At 40.2% G+C, this 20,709-nt stretch overlaps 1 long non-coding RNA gene across 1 annotated transcript in view; it reads right to left on the reverse strand.

Moving 5' to 3' along the window:
- The window catches only part of LOC119657445, a 37,358-nt gene extending 17,926 nt beyond the window's left edge, over positions 1 to 19,432 (reverse strand). Inside the window, exon 1 of the long non-coding RNA XR_005250137.1 lies at positions 19,084 to 19,432. This is a non-coding gene — a long non-coding RNA (uncharacterized LOC119657445). The remainder of the gene's footprint in view (positions 1 to 19,083) is intronic.
- Between the last annotated feature and the right edge of the window lie 1,277 nt (positions 19,433 to 20,709).

Raw genomic sequence — 20,709 nt, forward strand, 5'->3', positions numbered from 1 at the left:
ACCCCATACGCCCAGAACAGGTAAATCAGCAATAGATCAGACTTTCTCTCCGCAGTGATGGAGAAAAATTGGAATATGACCATCAGTGGACCCATCTTCTCATCGACTTGAAGGTCGCCTATGATAGGTTAGCCAGGATAAGACTGATCACAACCATGGGATAATCCGGTGTACCCACCAATTTGATAACACTTGCTGCACTGACCCAACCACATGTGCGAGACCAGATAATATCACGAGGATCACTATCAAGGCCATTCGCTACCTACAGCGGCCTAAGACAAGGGGCTGCCCTATTTCATAGCCTTAGTCTGGCCTTGCAAAAGTGATCCGTGATGCTGACGTATGATAAATGCACTATTCTCTACAAGTCCACCGAAAAATTTGCTTGCAACGGCGGTATCGATATTATGGGAAGAACAAACTGAGATAATCAAATTGCTCTTATTCCTGTCGAGCAAGCGGCAATCGGCGCAAGATCTTGGACTTCACACTAATAAGGGTAAAATACATAGTTGTAGCGTTAGCATCAAAAACCAAAGAAAACACGGCACTGGTCAACTGTGAAGTGACAACTGACGATAGAAGACTACAACTTTCAGACCATTGATAATTTGGCAGCTTTCAAAAGCTGTTTCGTCTCAAACCTCTCACCATAGGGTGATGGTTTTGACTGTGGTAGACAATGATTTTGGCAGTCCTCTTGTACTCCTGGGAGGGGTACTCTGAGGTGGCGGGGAGGAAGACGGGGCGGCAACCCTCTCTGGGAACTTCATGGGGGTTGTGGTTATGCTCAAGCGAGAAGAGACCTTCGGGCCTCGTCGTGGTGTTGCTTTTCACCACGGGTGTCATACTCCTTAGTTCGGTAGAGATTTATGCCTTGCATCCACCAGTATGAATGTTAAGCCATGCACTTGGTATAGACTGGTACCGTTGTTGCTTGACTCAGCGGGGCTCTGATTGTGGTCACAAAATCAATCCGTTTCTTAAGAAGACCGTGGGATTAAGTCGCAGGACCGGTGCTCACGTTAAACCCTCAAGGACTTAACTGTACTCCTGGGAGACTATGGTTTTCGGCGAGAAAAATTGCTCACTCTTAGTCGGGTTCGAGAGAAGAATGCTCTGAAGAATTTTGGCCCTTACAGGAGGATGCAAGATCTCGTGGTCCATGTAAAGACGAAATTTATAAGCAATACCACGACCATCTGGTTGTAGTGTTGAATAGGGTGCGGTGGGTAAATCATGTAATTCGTATATTTGTGGAAGACTCCATCCTGAAAGTCTTGAAGGGATGGATATCACCCTTCAAGACTGACAAAGAATACATGGCAGACCCTGCCTGAGATGGAGGGATGGCGTAGATAAAGGTACCAGATAGCTTTTAAGGATATCCAATCCAATACTGGATAGTAATACCTGTGAGTATTGAACCCTAATAGAGGGGATAAGATCGAAATAGAGTAAGTTTCAGTCCACCAGGTTGGATAATGTCATAACAATTTATCGCTGTTTTGAAATGTAAGCCTAGGATCACCAGGACGTGAATATGGAAGCAACATCTGTGATGCTCTGTGAATTCTTGTAGAGAATTTTGCAGTGGCTTTCTTCAGGAAGTTTCTCTGATGCAACATCTTGGGAATTTAGGATATGAAATGACTTGGTCTCGAAGTCACTAGCGAAAAATGAATATAAAGGAAAAAATTTGCAAGTGCCCTAACTTTGGGGAATCATTATCGCCGACTTGAAACCAGGAAGATGAATCAATTATCAACTGTGCTTCCTTTTTCAGGAATATAAAGTAGAGGCTCGATTCTTCAGAGCTGATTGGCTGTTAGTAGCATGTGAGCAAGAAGTTGATTTATCTGCTGCGTATCGCATTATTATAGAATGTTTGTCTCGCAAAGACCCTAGTCTACGACTAGCACTATAAACTTTCCGAAAGCCGAGCCGTGGTCAAGCGGCCTAATGATTAAATGCAATGGAGGGAATTGCTGGCAGAATCGGAATATCGGAAGGGGTACCCGATCAATCATTTCGAAGGATTTAGGTTACGGAAAAGTGAGTTCCTCGCTTCTTCTGGACTGAAAATAGAAAAGCAAACCTTCCCGTCGCGTGTGGAAAACTTTTGACACGATATCAAACACAGGCCGATCTCAAGGCATATTTTAAGTTGTGGTGAGACCATGGAGCATTAGCAGCACCGCGGAAAGCTAAGCTCAGTTTTCCTGCTGGAAAACTGCTGATAACAACTTTATGGGATTGCAAAAGGTAATTCGTTCGTTAATTCTTTCTAGGAACGGTGACAGTTAGTGGTCAATAGTCTCTAAACCGCTTAATCAAACGAAGGTGGGGTCTCCGTTGAAAAGGCAAAACATATCTGTTCGTCAGAAATTAGGCAGTATTTGCTGAGTTACCCCAGCCCTGGACGAAACGACCGGGAATCCTCTTGGAGATTTTGACTAACACTGAAAGTTAATTTTCCTGTGTTCGTCCCATATAGAAGGATATAGAGAGTATCTGCTCTGAACAGCGTCATTTATTTGGTGTTAACCTATCTACATTCCCATATTTGGCGTTGGCAACATATAAAGCGGTATTCGGTTCGGTACTATTATCATTCTAAACAAGCTTTTCCTGATATGCAAACTGTTTAACACTCTTGATTTTGTGGCTCTCAATGCAAGTATTAAGAGTGCTATGAACCGTCAGGCAGGAAACCTTAGTTCTCTTGATAATTACCTTCAATCAGATCCGTAACTAATTGATAGTGGATATCATCAACGCTGTGAAGGTGTTTGAAGGAATAAGTCATAGTACGTCAAAGCTCTCCATATCCTCTAGAGAAGACAGGATGAAGCAGTATCAGTGATAGAATAAAACACTTCGCCTCGGAATCCAAATTCTTTCGCAATACGCGACATCTTGCGCCATCATATATTCTGAAAACAGTTATTATGCCCCTCGTACGTGTAGCATTCCAACTGCTCCAAATTGATCCAAAACGAGTTAACGTGGTAGATGTAGCAGAAGTCAGAACGAAAACCAACCTACTCCCTGCCCAGTGAGCTCTTAAGGTATACGTCCCAGAATTGTATTAGTGATAATATTACTCTTACGACGAAAGAGAGCAGGCCAACACCCCTCTAACCATCGCACTATAGATCGGATGTTAATGATCATCCCCTCCTCCTAATCCTGTACAAACTGTGGGGCTGCGAAAAATAGTTTCACGTGGAGACTGCCAAGATTGGCAGCTTTACTCTGCTTGAGCGTTGATGTTATAGATGATTTCGCTACTGCATGGGGGAACAGCTCATATTCGCATGTTACCAAGTGGCTAAGCTTGACCGGATATCATTCAGAATTATGGTAAAATGTTTATTCAACCTTTTTACCTGTTCAACGTTGTGGAACCGTTCAAATTCCTCACAGGACCAACACGATTTGAATGCAGTATATGGTAGCTAAATCGTTGCCATTGCCGGTTGTTTTGCTTCCGTCATAAAGGCTATTTTGTATACCCATAAGTTTTTTCAGACTTTTGGGTTAGACTGTTTCCATAAGAAAGATTTGTTGCAGACTGACTTATGATTATTTCTCCGTCAAGAGACCATCTGTAATACCAAATAACCCGTCATTGCGAATGGTTCCAAAACTGCTCGTAGAGCTCAGGCATATGCAAATCGCAGTAGAAAATTCATTTAGGGTAGAGATACTGTCAAACACTATCTTACATCTGAACATATTTTGAGGCCATTAAGATGAAAAAGCACTCAAACAGAAACAACGGGGACCAGGGTTATCCCATACATTCATTATGCCATTTTATAATTTAATTAATCAGGACACGCATCGAATATAGGCTTAGACACGCAAACGCTGAGCATCAGTCTCAGGTTGGAAATAGAAACAAATTAAGTCGCCGAGAATCCGGAAAATACCCAGGTAAATGACAAAACCCATCTATGTTCGTCCTTGGGATAGAAAAATAGACATCAAGGCTTACAGAGGATTATTAGGGGTCAAGGGGTACCTAAATTTTGGTTTTCTTACGTCTGAGTGAAAACCTTCTTTCTATAGATGCAGTTCTCAACAGAGCATCATTTACGTAGTTTTCGAATCAGCAGACATACTCGTATATACTCATATGCTGATTAGTAACTATTAGTAGCAGTTGATAACTCTATCTGATATAATTGAGAGTCATTCAAACGTCCAATGTCCACCAATTTTCCGATTTTCTAACACCAACTTACCGTATGCCGATGACTAGGTTATCAAAGGCCTTTTGGTTCAAGACGGCGAAATCTTCAGAGAAGACCGTGGTAACAGAAAGATGCATCAAGCCAAAGTCCAAACGCAATGTGATAATCAACTGTACGGGCAAATTCTCCTATTGAAAAATTACTTTGGCCACTAGAAAGATATCAATGATTTGCATCCTCAGGATATTGCCCTGTCAGGACAACGGGAGAACTTAGTTATCATCGAATGTCACTTCTCGCTAATTGGCGACTGACGAAATATACCATAACATTTATTTCCAAAACCTGATGGGGCTAAGCAAAGTGACCGATGAAATACGAAATAAACTGTGAAGCTGTAGGAGATTGCCCTCAAAGCAATCGGAGACGAAATCTTCAAAACACAACACAAACAGTACTTGAGAGCTAAGGAGGAGCTTTCTCAGTAAAGACAACGGAACCAAAGGTTGCCAACTTTGGTTTTGAAGTAACATATTTTAAGGCTGTAAATAAATGTTGTCTTCACGCAGGCAAGTCCAGAACAACAGAGAAACATAACCTATGACGAAGAGAGCCTGAGCCTGAAGATACTGAAAGTTTATCAAAAGCTGAATATAAAAACCAGAAAATCATCAGGAAGGTTTGGCAGTCCTAACGCTAGTAGAAGTTCTATCGAATACAAATGAACGTTTAAACTAGAGAAAAATGGCAATAGAATTATCAATAGAGAGAAGGGCAGAGGATTTAAGTAGGCAATTGATATGACACCAGCGCTATGCTGTCCATATTGCCTCCTAGCATACCGTTACGGAAGTGGTCTGACACAGACCTAGATGCGCTTGAATTGTTGCGTTAACAATTTTTATTATGAACTGCAGAAAACTGTACTTCACCCAAATCTCTTCTCAATGAAGCTGTCTTCATTGTAAATTTATACTGAAGTACGTGTCAACGCCAATGTATAATGGGGTACGTATTAATGTTACTCGTCACGTCATTCATCTGCCTTAATGAGGTTAGATGATGGGCCTTTGGAAGCACTATGCTATGTCCCCTGGAAAACCTGGCGGAATTGATCATGAATCCAGTCTTATACAGATCCTTACCCAACTAAATATCACGCCCTCATTATCTGGAAATCGGTTTCGAACAGGGTCTTAAGTGCGAAATTCCGATATAGAATGAAGAACATTCGAAGAGTATAGCACTACACCAGAACGGAGATTTTCGACATAGTGAAAGAGGCCCTGCATGAGCAATTGAATACAGACCAGGTGAGATTTTTCAGAGGTGATATTGTGATCATGATAATCTGAATGCCTAGGTGGAGTGTAGGGCATCCATGAAATCTCAAAATGACTCGAATTCGAACCCAGGGTACCGAGATCAAGAGGCTGCCCCTAAAATATTTCGATCACCACACCCGCCCATGACACCTCGCGGAACGTGCAAACACGATCTTGACGACCGCTACAATATTGAAAAAAGTTTTGTTGATTTCTACAGCTTCCAACTCATTATCATTGAGAGGGCATTATTCAATTGCCAAGCCGGCAACAAGATCATTTGGGTCTCAGCTGACTGGCAACATACGAACAATCAGATCGACCACATTGCAATTAGTGGTAGATCTAGCAGTTTCATTCAAGTTCTTTACACCTGATATTCGCTCACCATAAAGAATTTGAAAAGGGGAAACTGTCGTGAATGCAGCAATTGGAGGAGTATTTGCATGGTTCTGACCGCTATCAAGATCTTCTTCTTCAGCCTTGTTCAGTACAGAAGTGGCGTCGGCTCATTTTGATCGATTAAGCCATTTTCATCGATCATATGTCTGATCTCGATAGAGCCGAGAAGTTCTGAAATCACCGGAGATTCACACACCGCCACCAGACAGCCTTTTAGGTGTTTACTATCGACTTTGGTGTTCAAATCAATCTTGGCAAGCGAGTTTCCATCAGCGCGAACTACATGCCCATGTCATAGAATACGCTTCTCTTGCAATTTCTCTACGATCGGCCCAACTCTATAGCAACCCTACATCGGTAGCGGATGCCATTATTTCAGATGTGTTTATGGCCCGTTGTGCCATTGGTCCAACAAAACATCTTTGCCTCCGTAACCGCGAGGTACTGTTGATTGTCTTTTATAGTCGGCCAAGACTCAGAACAAAGAAAGCGACAGGGTAAGCGACACTTACCGCAGTGGATTTGGATTTGAGATATTACCTAAAGTTATCTTGGAGCCCAACAAGTAACACCCCGAATCCTTGACCAAAAATAGCAGGCCGCTTTGCTCCTGCATTGCAGATCATATTGCAGCCTGTACCGGTAATATCAATTCTATTTTACAGCAAACGGGGGGAATACCTAAAATGCCTATAATTGAATTCCAAGCAACTATAGTTCCAAAATGAGAGTAAGAACTCCATTGGTCAGATTTGATTTCGGATATAAACTGTAACCAAATTGGGTACAATGTCATCATTCCCTGCTATTGAATTGGCATTCGTGTAGTTACACAACTGCAAATTCTGCATTTTCCCTGGAAATTTAAAGATTACTTATCTAGTAAACCAAACAACGAAAATTATTTAAATTTGACAAAGCAAATCTGCAACTCCTTCATTCACCATCATTAAAGTTGGGAATAAGTTCTGACTCTTCGAATTCTAATAGTAAACTTACAACTCATAGTTCGTTTCTTCTGCATGCCATTGCTGGAATTGCACGAAACTGAGCTCCAAAGTGGAGCTAAATATTCATTGTATGACGGTGAGATGCCTTCCAATTTTCCTTCCCGCAAATATGTACCTAATTTAGCCGTCATCGTCTCCTTTAATGTCATGTTCCTATTTCAATAAAGAAAAACTAGTTTCAAAACCGTGGGTAGAACTTTCCTTATTCGCAGAAGGTAAGCAACTTAGGTGAAACCTTCACGAAGCGACTTCGCTGTAACCCAAGTTTCCAAGTTTCAAGCGTATCCTACGGAAAATCCCGAAACACTTCAAATATAATCTTCATCCTCCGCATATGAAATCTGCAGCTCCAGCCAAGGACAAATATTCTCCGGGTTGAGAGAGTAATTCTACAAATTTCCCTGTAAAGTACAGCCATAACAAGATTCCTATTAGACGGAAAGAAATCTTTCCTTTTAATGGTCTCAACCGTAACTTCAACATTTTTTCAACGGTATTTCCCGTTTTAGTGTACAGAATAGCTACACAGGAGTAGGGAACCTCTGTAAATGTGCCTAGGAAGAGGCAAATCATAGCATGAATAGCTTCGCATTTCCTTAGAGCTTTTTCATGTTTTAATTTTCCCGAAACTTTTCCGGCCCCCTCTGTGGTTGACTCTCGTCTGTATGCTTTTCCTCACGATCACCCCATTCTATTTTTTTAGGAAAATAAGTTCTCTTTTTTCTTAAAAGGAAAATAAAAACGAACGGAAGAAAGTAAAGCGGTAAGCGATGGTTCGTTCAAATAATATTTCATACGCAAAGGAATTCCTTTGGTGTCCATTCAATTATGCGCTTTTGATGATGATGATGACCTCACAGCCGCACACCGCAAAATAAATATAACTGCAATCTAAGGAATTTAAGGATTTTTCTTTTGCTCCTCAGTTTGGTGGTTTATAATTAAAAATTCTTGACTTCACCTCGGGAATGAGAAAAGTTTTTTAACATCTCTTTTTCCTGGTTTCCGCCGGTCCGTGTTTTCTTATTTCTGGTATTTTTGGTCTAACGTGGAGAGCTCAGCAGTTGTAATTATTGCGGGCTGTTTTCAATTTTGTTGCCACAAAAATGTTCAAATAAGTTGTGCCACTGTTTGATGGAAAGCATTTGGACTTTATGGTGATTGTTTGTGTATTTTATTACCTTTTTTCAGCAGTTATTGAATAGAAATGTCCTTGCAAAGATTTAATATATTTCTGTTTGTTTTCTTGCCACATTACGAAAAATGACGAAGTAAATTTGAATTTTCCAAGAAAGTTTTTAAATCATCAGGAAAATCTAAGAATAATTATTTCACCTCCTGATCCTAGTCCCTTTGGGGGTACGGAATATGCTATTGATGCTAGAATATTGAATATTGTGTGTCAAACCAACAATTGTCACCATAACACTTAGTTTAATCGCAAATTAATGGTTCAAAAGTCCTTGCAATTCGAACGGAAATTTATTAGCGAAAGTCTCTAAAACTCGAATTTTTCTTTCTATAGGAACAAACCTATTCTGCAGGAAAAGCTTATTACGAATTTGAATGTCGAAAGAAAAAATACTTCTTTGAAAATTGCGGTTCTTCCTTCCGATTTCCTCCAAAACATTGGAGTGACTTCTGGATGAAGACACAAAGGGGGACTAAAATTTTGCTTTTTATTGTTGAAAATGCAATCATTAATCTGTTACAGAAGTCTAGCCTCGTCAATAAAAGGTTTATGCAGATCCTGGGACCAATATATGTTAAGGAACAGGTAATCATTACGGCAGGGTGATTCGGAAAAACCTTCATAAACCTTCATCGCAATATGCGATATGTATGGTGGCTACCAGCGATATTTATGCTATTTGTAACAGTAGACTCTGCATCTGTAAATCAGCAAGATTTCACTAAAGAAACAAAATGAGAGTATTCTTTATTTTGAAAGGGCTCTAAAGGAGATTGGCCGAAAGGAAGAGTTCATAAAAAACTTGAAAGCAACCATGGTCTTACTACCGGTCAATTAGGTAGTACCAACCAGCGACCCTCATATTTTTTTTCTAAAGCTTATAGTAGAAACCTCTCAAAATTTTGAGCCACCATAAAGATTGTATCTAAGAAATGAGAAAAATCCGCTTAGGAGATCAACGAGGATCCCAAAGCTCGAAAGCGACACAACGATGTTCGTTGTAAAGTTCTTTTTTTCAAAAAGAGCGAAGTTAGTTGCTGATCATCTTGTAGCTTACTAATTGTGATAACTTTTTCGACAGCTACCAGTTCAGGCAAATGAAAGAAATAGTCCGTATAAGCAACATCTGCGAATTCAACAATGAATTGTTGTTTTCAATATTGCTGTGTCAAAGACGAAAGCATACATGATAAAAGAGAGTGCTTCAAAATGTTGCACGAAAGTTAAAAATGCTTCAGTCACGAGGTAAACGATCGTCTGTACCGATTATCGTAAACGTTCTAATTTCGTATTAATAATAATAATAATATAATCGTTGGTGCAACAATCTATACTGGGTCAGGGCCTTGAAGGGTGTTAGAGCACTTCATTCCAGACCGTAACGGTACACTACAGAACATTGTAGGAGACAATGTGGTCAGCATTGCGCTCGTTCGAGATTATTACCGTGATCCAACTCAGGTACTCATTCACAGCTGAATGGACTGGTATCCGACGCCTAATCACGATGCAAATCCCACTGCCACCAGCGAGATTTGAACCGCAACCTTCCGTACGATAGCCTTGTGTCTCAGCTACCCGGACAATTTCGTATTAACGCTCAAAAAGGGCAGCACCATGTCTTACCTACCTAATCGTGGTATATAAGCCCAAAAGTTAATTGATCTTGACACCATATTTCACTTAGTACACTGAATCTTTCCACAGGTATGGGTAGCGCGAAGCCACCCCTCGATCAATCTACTATTTGGATCTGCGAATTTCCTCAAAATATGGTCTTAATGAAAACCACTTCCGGTTTCATATACGTCGTATTCGGCTATTGTCTCAAAGACAATTCAACGATCCCAGTGACACTAAAATTATTCGACGTTTTTGGGTAAACCAACTCTGTTCAGCTGGCAAACCGTGGCTCTTAATAACAGGGGCTAATTTAAATGTCATGCCATCGCCTTTAATTGAGTTTATGAATAAACACTATGGCCGCCAATGTCAACCTAGGCTAAGTATATATGCCGGTACAAGAAAAAAAACGACAATCACTTTTCTCTAGAAAGAGTGGGAAAATCGCTGTTACATTTAATTCAAACATCTCGATAATCATTGACATCCAATCTGAAATTAAACCATTCCTTCACCACCGTTAACGGCATATGATTTTGAATTTTTCAGATTCAAACATGGTTAAGACCAACTGCCAAAATAAGCAGCCGGTATCGAATGATGCCTTAAACTGTACCATTCATCAATATATTGGAGAAATTCGTGAAAGTACGGGGCCAATTAAGGATATCTAGTACAACGGAAAACCCTCCAGCCAGATATCTCAAAACGCTATAAAATCTCATCAGCTTCGCTGTATAGAAATCGCGTCTAAAATTGGCTGGACAATATTGTGTTTAATTGGATCACTTACAGGAAGTTAAGAAATATCCCCCCGCAACTTTGCAAGAGTGCGAGCCTTAATAACATCTCAATGCAAAGCATATTCTTCTAACCGAAAGAACGAACGCTCTTACCACCCATCTTATTAAGGCTCACTATTCCACATGCTTGATTGCTCAAGCTTTGAAGCGGTGGTCAATCCTAAAGCTAACTAAAATGAACGTCGTCGGTGCAGAAGAAGTGTTTATTTTGAGAAAATATGAGGCTGAATGGAATTGGAAGAACGGTAGTTAGAATTACTCAGGTCCTAGTATACCACTGTACCATTCCCAGATGCGTCCATGCAGCTGATTTGTATCATGTATCACTTACAGGTTTTTGTGAATCTATGATTACGTCTAAAATTTTGAGAGCATCCAAGAGAGTCTGTCTGAAGTATTTTTGTCTTAAATCTAATAATGCCGACTAAACGAGGACGAAACGTAAGATTGACAACTTAGAGACTCCACTAACTCCTTACTTGAGACTTTTTAATTGATAATTATAGATTCAGTTGTGAGCAGATGTTTTCGTAGAGAATGATGGCCTGTACGGCCTACCAGTACCAGTAAGATCTACCAGTGTCCCTATTTTCATTTTGGCTAGTTCCTAATCAGACACCTGCCGATAAGCTGATTCCATGTGCTAGTTCCGGCCCCACTAACGTGGCTTGGATATCTTTCTTGAAAGTTCATACGTCCTCTCTTCATGTTCTTCTTCTTCTTTAGCCTTTGCCCCAGAGTTCGCTCATATTGATCGGTTAGACCATTTTGTTCTGTAATCTGGATGCAGTTGCGAGGCTTTCAAATCACCATCCAGCGGATCAAGTCACCGTAGTTTCGGCCGACCTTTTGGTTCTTACAAATTGACTTCGAGGTTCAGATCAATCTTGGCGAGTGAATTCTCGTTACTGCAAATTACGTGACCATATTATCGAAGACGTCTTCTTCGTTTTTTTCCACGATCGATCCAATCCCATATCGATCGCGGATATACTAATTTTAGACGTGATCATAACGTGTTACAGCACTCATCAATGTATCATCTTCGTATTCATTACTGCGAGGCGCCATTCATAGTCGGCCAACACTCAGAGACTTAGAAGGCGACAGAGCGGACGACACGATATATCGATTACGAAGAGCGCCAGTTCTAATGCCTAAAGCACCTTAATCACGCAGTTCAGTATTAGCTGATTGCATTGATCCGAGATCTTTATTAGCTCAGTTTACTATCCCTGACAGTGATAGTGCTTGGTTTAATGGGGATCTGTCGTGAAAAATTTTGTTCCATTCATTCCATTTTTGGACAAATTGCTTGAAATTAGCTTTGCTATGAGACGCCGCATAGAGCAGTCCATAGGATGGGGAAGAATGGATGTCCTGTGTGAGAGTGCCCACAATAAGAACGACGAGGGGTGGAGAGAGCGAGCTTCCTTGAAGCAACACACACGAAACGGTTTTGATATGATCGCCACACTTCGCACTTTACTTTTCGGATCGTAGTGAAGCAATTTAACCCATGAGTTCGCTGGATACACATTCAAATGCCTTTTCTAAATCCAGAAACGTAAAGTAAAGAAGACAGTATTTCTTACGGTGTTTTTCCTCAAGTGACCGTACAGCGTTTATTGCGTCAATAGTTCCGCATCTCTTAAGAAATCCGGCTTGATTCACGGTTATTTGAACGACGCCGCGAATACGGTTGTTAAGAATGTGTTTGAAAATCTCCCTAGTGTGGGCCAAGCGAAACTGACGGTAATTTGAACACTTGGCTGGACTATCTTCTTTTATTCATATAGGAACGGTGGTGCTTTCTTGTTAGCCATATGGTGTTCTACCATCTACAATAACCTAAATGAAGAACTTACTCAGCCACATTGTTGAAAGGTTGATTTGCTCCAAATGTCAGCAGTGCTTGGGGAAGTAGAGGATGAACAAATTTTTCCGTTCGAATCTACTCAAAATATTCCCTTCATCTCTCCGTCACAACAACAAAGTACCGTTATTATTATTAACACAGTATTAGTGCTAACTCTGGCTCCACAAATGGTGCCCGAGGTCCTTTTCAGTTCATAAATCATTTCCAACGTAATGCACCAGATTACAAAGTCCTCCATTGCGCATATAAGGGGTACTATAATGACACGACTAACAGATGCCCTTAGAAATGAAATATCGGCAACTGGTAACCACCTGAAGAACATTACCATTGCTACAGGCACAAATATACCATATATAAGGGTCGTGATCATTCCAGAAACCTTTCGCTATTATGGACGATCTAAGTTCTAGGGGATGTCCAATTTTGCACTTTTTTTTAACTTGGCAATAAAAGGGAAGAAACACTGCCCTCTTTGAACCCATTTAATCACTGTCCTATCCTAGTGATATCGGCCTAATGGGAAGAACAACATCGAGCAAGCGGCATGAGATTTTAGGCTGAACATTAATGAAGGAAAGACAAAGCGCATTGTGAAAACAACAATACCAAAAGCAAAAGCGTCGGTCATTTGCAAGGAATAGAGACTTCAAATTTAACGAGGAAATTTAAAAGCGATATCACGATCACTTGGTTGTGGATAAAATTCGATTTACGACGATAATTCAGGCTGAAACTAGTTCACGTGATAGTTGAAGTAAAACTTACGAATTTCGAAACTAGACCAATATCCTTATGACCCCCTTGCCGATACAAGACCCATGATTCCCAAAATATAGTGGTATTAATTCGATGTTCTAGCGACACCCATAGGGACTGAAAATACTTAGGAACATTGAATATTCCTCGTAGACAGAGGAGAACAAGCATCAGGGTCTGGGGAAAATCCTCAGTTGTACTCTTTCCAAAAAGTTTTTCATTGCTCTATAAAGAGCTCAGTGACAGCTCAGATCACAAAAGTGGCTCAACTCATTTTTAAGTTAATTATGATGGAACTGTCCACAGTACGTAACCGCGAATAGAAGAGATTATAGACTTTTTTAAGGCAGCGTTCCAGGTCCAATATAGTTTACTTTCTATGACATTTCACTGACAGAAAAATTATTCCAACTAAAGGCTCATCAGCGGAGAAGACGTACCACAGGTGAATGAAATCAAGTGTTTAGGTATGACATCCAATACTAAGTCCATCCAAAAAAAGAAGGAAAGAATGAAAAAATAAGGAAGAGTTAAGTGCTAAATACAGTCAGATGTATTGGTTGCTAGGAAGAAATTCCCAGCTTACTATCGACAACAAATTCTTTACAACAAGACTCTTAAGCCCATTTTGGCATCTGACATACAGGTTTAGGGCTAAGCCAATTAAATTAATTTGAAAGGTAATCAACTTTTTCAAAACAAATAAGAATTTACATAGGAACCCGCAAATACAGATGATTAGCGAGGTTACAATTGAGTATGTAATTGGGCAAAGTTAGCCATTGCCCGACTCCCAAATGAATTTGCTGAAACGACTACAAAGAATTAGGTCTACCGATTTATTCTAATAAAATATAAACTGTCACAGGATTATAGCATACGAGGAACAGTGCTAGGTGCTAAGGTTATTCATGGGCTCTCACCAATTAATATTAATTAATAATATGAAACCGAGATGGGAGCTGCTCGAAGAGAATGTTCTCAGTTATAGCTTTGCGAGGAGCGGTTTTAAGGAGAGCCACACTCTGCGGCCTCGTTAACTCAGGAGTGATTCTTTTGAAGATTTCCACCTCTAGCGGGAAAAACGTAATCTGATTTAAGCTTTCTCCTAATGAATGTATGCAAAAAGGGATCACCTCGAAGGAAAACGATATGTGAAAGGGCCTCTGAATTCCCTCAAGGGAATTTCGGGAATCAATGAATGAATGAATGAAGTTAAACTGCCTGGAGCTTCGAAGTTTTTTCTTTTACCAATGAGAGTTGCTCAACATATTAAAGGCATTATGTGGAAGGTATAATGATCTAAATCAATGGACTACTCGTCTACTAGGAAGGTCAAAAATCTCGAGTGTCGATCTTCACATCTTTGACAAGCCCCTCCCCGACAGGTTGTTATATGTGCCAATCTAACTTTCCGGCAATGATTTGCACGTATAAACTTCATTGGAAAACCGTAGGTGATATGTGATTCCACTGCACTAATCAGACGTATCTGACGGCATCTGTATACTTTATACAAGAACATTAAGTTGTTTATGGGGAAAACAGGAGCTTAAACTTCTGGCACTCTCATCTATTTTATGTCACCGGAAGTGTGTCGTGATTTCAAAAGAACTCTAGGTTATCTTTGTTAGCCACCTACGTATAATGGCGACATCGCAATGGTCTAATATAGTCATATAAAGCTAACGAGGAAATAAGAATCCTTATGCCGCACATGATTTTTTCGGTGGAACATTCGCTACTATCCAATATATAATACGAAGAGTAAAGGCACTGGAGTAATAGCGGGATGCGAAGTTAACACGAATCATAACTGCTGGGGAAGTTCTAATATTTGGTAAGAACCAAATTGCAGATGCCCAACTTGGATAATGAGCACACTTTCCTCAATAATGTCAAGCGAGAAATCATTGACATCGCGCCTTTTGTCGGAGAATGAGGAGTATCCAATAGAATCACACTCTTAGATTTCATCAATCGGATTGGGCGTCGTACAAACTAGAACGGTAGAACCCGAGTTATAGTTATTGTTCCTAATTGGCCTACCAAATTCAGTGCTGAGTTGAGAAAGCATCCTAGATTATCACAGCTAATATAAGAGAATCTTTCGACGTTTGTCAAAGCAGTGAAGCAGTGAGCTCTGAAATTTGATCCAACTGTTGGGTGGAATCAACACAAGTGCCAGAAGCTCCACTCGGGGGAAGAATATGATCGAGAAAAGTGGTGCATTGGATCCAAACGAGCCGACCTCACTGGCGATTCATGCACCGCTTTGTAATAATGAATATTATCTACGATTTCTGCTCCATATTGTCAGGATAGCTTTCTCAAGATGTTTTGCTATTGCAACCAATGCTGTTTTCGACATTATCGGCCATTACCTTGAATGTCGGATGTAATGTTGCATAATATGTTTCACAATGATGCGCATAGACGCCTCTGGAATGCCCGGGGGATGATAAAAATATGTTCCTTAACTCTATTATCAGTATCGTTCCGGACGCGTTTTTTCTCCGGCTAGCTGCCGGCGAAAGCAACACGTTAACTGGGAATATCAGTTATTACTTGGGACTTCCGAGTTTAGTTGCAATTTCATTAAATCCATAATTTATTTTATGATTTTATTAGTGAAATGACCGCAAAACGTTTTCAGCTATTCACAGCAGTTATCTGCTTCAGTATCTCCTCAGGAGTCAATACAAGGATGGCTCTTCTGATAGTTTACTAGCTACCTGGGGTGATTTCCTCAGAAATGCATGTTCCGCACAACTCAGGAAAAGTGCTCGGGCATGTCTTTACTGCGAACTTGAACCATTTGTTAGGTTTGCCTTCCGGCCCGACATTTGGCTTAGCCACATCCAACTGCAAATTTTCAGTAGCTTCACTCTTATTACTGCGGGTAACCAAGTCTCGCCTTTCTAAGGCGATAATCGATGATGATAGTTAAATGAGTGCATATGATCCTTCGTATTTTCTGCAGAGGATTGTACTTGAATTGAATGCCCTGGATGAAACCGTCAGTCAATTTTTGATTTTTTTCGATTTTTAATGCTTGGGGTGGTACGCTCCAAACTAGGGATCCATGGACTAAAAAACGTGGGAGTAAGTTGCTCCTCATTTAGTCCGGTCCATCACGTGGATGTGGACTTAGGATCCCGCAAATCCTAAACAACAACCTTGCTTCAAACCTGCTTCAAATCCTTCTCCCCCCCCTTTGTAAGCTTCCTAGAAGTACCCTACCTAGGTAGAATTGAATAACCTGGCTTTTATTTAGGATTAATCTTCATTTTTTTTTGAAGATGCAAGGAGTCCTGAATCCGCATTGACTTGATGGCAATCCGGACCATTTTGGAAGTAACTTACTTCCTCTCTTGTAGTCCACGGACCCCTCTTTTTTTTGGTTTGAACATCCAAGTTTTTCATCAAATCGATGCGAACTCAGGACTCCCAGCATCTTGAAACAAAACGATTCACTTCGGCCTACTTTAGGTCCGAACAATTGACGGATTTCACGACAATATAATTCGCATTCATGTGGTGTTTACAATTATATATAAATGGAGCGATAACCACCTGTCGCCACTTCCGGTCACGCTGTTCCCAGGGCAGAGGTGAGGCACCATTTAATGAGTTGGCTCTACCCTGGACGAAACCATCAGTCAACTTTTTTGCTAAGACATGTTCTGCACGAAATCTAGCTGCGTAAAGTCCTACCCATGAACTAGGCCTCCTTGAATTTCTGCTAGTCATGAGCAAACAGACACGTCAAAGGGCGGTCGAAGCAAGTTTCCAAATTCTGTTAAAATAAGACTTGGAGGAGACTAGAAACTATATATGTATACGCCACCTACCATAGCTAACAGTGGAAATCCCTCCGAACGATCATGTTGCAGTTCCATCAGCGTAATCCGTCATTATTCCACATATTTTTCATTATTCACTTTGGAAAATGTAAATCATGAGCTATATCCCCGAAAGTAAGATTCAATAAATTTTATTTGCTCGTTGCCGTTAACATATATCACAGTTTTGGATATTTGACACTAGTAGCAAGGTGGTTATCATATAAATCTTCCTCCTTCCTTTGAGATCGACTTAAACTCATTAGCAATGTCTCCTTTATCCACATGATTAATACCCTTTGCCTCTCCCCCTTTTACATGGTTTCACGAAGTATTCATCAATGAATAGGACCTTAGAAAAAATATCTAAAATATCTGGCTAATTTAGTTAAAGTCCCCATTTCAGGGCCATCAGAAAGCAAACTGACAAGCCTTGCTGGAATGGCAACTTTCGCAGTAATAAGGCGAAAATATTCCAGTTCCAACTAGTATTAGGTAATTAGCATGTTCCAATTTTGGGTTCTGAGGAAAGGGTCCATTGCCCAGATTTCGGCCAATGAAATCATTGTCGTCAACAATCAAACCAAATCGAGAAACAATCTGCTTGTCACGCACAATTATTGCAATTCAGATATTCCTTTTACTCCCCGAAACAAATAGCCGAATTCGGTACCTGCAATAAAACCTTTCATGGGCCCTCTCCTCTCAACCTTCCTTAGCGTGACTTAAGTAGTCGGTGTATGCTTTACGTTGTACACCTTTTCTTTGAGTATCCTATTTTTCGCATAGTCCACATACGGGGCATGCTATGGAGGAATGGACATGTACAATAATACCCGCAGGATACGGGAAAGGACCTTACACTCAGACCCATTGGCCTCTTATCTCATTAAGGTTTTATGGCTATTATGAGGACATCCCTAATATGTCGCAAGAACTTATCACACCGACATGAAATCGCGCTGATGATGACTGGCTCGCCATAGTATAATGAAAACTCCGTGACCACACTAATGAGCTCATGAGGACGTGATTTTCCCAGTGTCCATTCCATTAATTTTTGTATGTGTTACAATGCAGCAAAATATAATTGGCTTTACTCCAATTTGAATATGTTTTTGGCCCGTGGAATAATTCAATGCAATATATTACACGATTACTGTACACATTATCTGGCCCAGGAGTGGTTGTAAAACTGAATGAAAGAGCCCTGAATTTTTAAGGGTAGGACGGAAGAAGAAAAGTGGACTCGCCGGTGCCAGTTAATGAGGGCGCTAAATTTATTGTTTTTGAGTGGATTAAGTAACCCTACTGGATCGCTGGCAGATACTTTCTGTTATATTTAAATCTACCCGTCAGTACCACTTAATTTCGGGGATGAAGGAGTTAACGCATCATAAACAATTATGGTTTTACATTTACAATTAAAAAAGGATTAAGGAATGGATTACAAATTTATGGTAGATATTAATGAAGGTCAATTTGATAATTGAAGACTTCCTTACGTGGGTGATAGTTTAGGACTTTTCCTTGGACCCTTAGTAAATGTAGATCAAAGTTTTCTAACAATATTTTATATTCTAAGAAACTTTTCAAGAGCAAGAATAAAAGTTTGTCTACATTCAAGAGGTTATGTTAGATTTTGCAAGTCTTGCTGTTAGTAACCAACATTTTAGGGATTGTTACAGTTTTCCACTTGACCGAATAAAAATGCTCACCTTTTGGAGAAAAATCTTGGAAGGACTTGGGGTACAAGCCTTTAAATTAATATACTAGCGAAAATATCAAAATTACATGCTGCTAAGCAAATTTGGTAGAAAAATAACTCTGCCTCAGCTATTTGTATCTACATATTCGCAATAATGCATGGAAATATCTTGATACATATAGAAGTGAAAATAGAAAAATATAGATCGTTATTCTGCAATGGAAGCTGGATTTTTTTAATTGACGTATTGAGGTCAAAAAGTTAATTCCAATATGAAATACAAAAAGAAATAAACCCGCGACAACCACACCCAGCAATACACTGGTACTCACCTTATTCCGAAGCAAATTTGAAACTATCTGCAGCCGTTTCCGATAAATATCCACCGATTTCAGATGTTCTGCCCCAACTTTTGCAACAAAAATTTAAAAAAATTCGCTAAATTCTTGATAGAAACCGACTTCCGAACTTTCTTGGACCTTCTCATCACTTCTCACTGTTCTTCGGTTCTTAGCACTCGGACGTGTGTATGTAGTGCGGGCTCTATGGCGAGTATAGCTTAATCGGAATCTCATCCTTATCTAAGATCACTGGGGTCCAACGTAAACTGAGATAATCCAAAGATTTAACGGCCGTGCAAGCCTGCTCGGTGCACTGGTCCATTCTTAACTGTCTCGAATACTTTTTGTCACTGAACATTAGATCTCATCTTCAATTGAATTATATGAGCGCACATATGATCACTTCCATTTATTGTTCCTTCTATGGGGGTTCAATATACATCTATGTATGTTTGCTCGCATATATGTACATATACAATGGTATCTGGAATCTGACGAGAATATTTCAAGTCGTTTAAAAACATTATTACTCTATTTCCAGCGGCACTCCGCAACATATGATATTGTTATCATTAATTCTCTTAAATTGCCGGCTTTGTTGATTAGGGTTGGACACTGCCAATTGAGTGGATGAGGGGTATTGGCACTGCCGTTGGCTGTATTGTATCGATGCCGCACTGTGGGCATTCGTGTCTCAATAAAATTTGAATGTGGGATTTTAAGATTTTGTAGCAAACACCAGCAATACTCTGTGTATTGGTGGCAATAAGTGATAAAATAATTAATAGTAAATTACATACAAACCTATGTACATGCACACATGCTTGGTGAACAAGGATGGCCGAGATTTTGTAAATAGCATCACAATCTTGAGATAAACTTATCTTCTTCCAAATCAAACCATCTAAAGCAACGTAAAATGGCCAGGTCTTAACTTCATCCAATTCTTCCAAAGACTGAAATTTTAAATCCTGAATTTTGAAATTCGTCCCAGAAATATTTGGGAAAAAAGGTAAGATTAGTTATGCTATCCTCTATTATCTGAGGGAGCACTCCCTGCTCTTCGAAGCGCTGTAGGGCCAAAGGAGGATGGAGATCTCGTCGGAGGTAGTACAGAGATACATCCTAAGTTCTGATCTGTAGAAAGCTACTTACGACAGTTTGCTAAGGCTGAACATGCTGGAAGAGTTGTGCGATTTGACTCTATCAAAAGCCTGATCTGGATGCAATCGCAACAATTTCTAATTCCCATCCAGCGTATCAAACCACCGTTCTTTCGGCCGGACTTTTTGTCGCTTTCCATCGACTTCGATGTTCAGATCAATCTTAGAGAGTGATCTCTCGTCACCATCGAAAACGCCTCTTTCGAAATTTTTCCACTATCGATGCAACCCTATATCAACTGCGGAGATCCTCATTTCGGACATCATCAAAGCGTGCCATGCCACTAATCCATGGCAACATCTGCGTCTCCATTATGCAAGACGTTGTTCATTGCCTTTTATAATAGGACAACACTCAGAATCATAGAGAGCGAAAGGACGTCTACGTCGACCGAAACGTTCGGTAATACGTCGATCACAAAGAACACCAGTTGTGGAATGCCACTTCATTCAG

Source organism: Hermetia illucens, chromosome 5, assembly GCF_905115235.1.
Source record: "Hermetia illucens chromosome 5, iHerIll2.2.curated.20191125, whole genome shotgun sequence".
Taxonomy (NCBI): Eukaryota; Metazoa; Arthropoda; class Insecta; order Diptera; family Stratiomyidae; genus Hermetia; species Hermetia illucens.